Raw genomic sequence first — 1,026 nt, 5'->3', positions numbered from 1 at the left:
AACAAAATTAGCTTCCCCGAGATAAGCTCTGAATCACGCTTTGATATTTGAGTTGTATCAGCAGTCTGACCGCGTTTGGATGTCATCTGGAGGGCCTCATGAGAGAGATCAGAACTTGTTTACAGCACCTTTTGCACACTCTTTGTTTTTTTTCCCCTTGTGTTTTGTTTTTTTATCTTTTTTCCTGGGGTGGGGGGGTGGGGGAGTGGATGAGGTGAATTGAAATGATGAGCCTCCCCCTGCGGCCATGAAATGTAACCACATGTAAACAAGGAGAAGAAAAGACAGAGATTTATTTGTGTGCTTATTTGCTCTGCTGTAATGGGAGTCTCTGAACAATCAGACTACTCAGACAAGAAACTAAAGTCAAGAAAGAAAAGGGAACAAAATAAACAAACACATCCTCTGTTTCTCTCTCTTCTCTCTCTGTTTCTCTCTCTTCTGTCTCTGTTTCTCTCTCTTATCTCTCAGTTTCTCTCTCTTCTCTCTCAGTTTCTCTCTTCTGTCTGTTTCTCTCTCTTATCTCTCTCAGTTTCTTCCATACACTCTCTCTGCCTATTGCACTTTGCCTTTTATTTGTGTTTTCTGGTGCTAAGAGACTCATAAATGAATGTGCTACATTTCCTTTTGTTTCCTTCATCTTTTTCTTTTGTCCTCCTTTCCTTCTATGTTGCTTCTTTTTGAATGTCTTTCTCTCTCCCTTTCTTCTCATCATGCTGTCCATCTATCTCTCTACACACCAATCTTTAACCCTCCAACACTGCTCTTTATCACACCATGACACTGGCACTGTGTTAATGTATCTCAACCCTCCAACACTGCTCTTTATCACACCATGACACTGGCACTGTGTTAATGTATCTCAACCCTCCAACACTGCTCTTTATCACACCATGACACTGGCACTGTGTTAATGTCTCTCAACCCTCCAACACTGCTCTTTATCACACCATGACACTGGCACTGTGTTAATGTCTCTCAACCCTCCAACACTGCTCTTTATCACACCATGACACTGGCACTGTG

The sequence above is a fragment of the Alosa pseudoharengus genome, unplaced genomic scaffold (genome assembly GCF_046254945.1).
Source record: "Alosa pseudoharengus isolate Yale_2024_CS ecotype anadromous, Long Island Sound unplaced genomic scaffold, YU_APseudo_1.1 YU_APseudo_1.1_scf_3, whole genome shotgun sequence".
Taxonomy (NCBI): domain Eukaryota; kingdom Metazoa; phylum Chordata; class Actinopteri; order Clupeiformes; family Clupeidae; genus Alosa; species Alosa pseudoharengus.
This window is presented reverse-complemented; position numbering follows the sequence as displayed.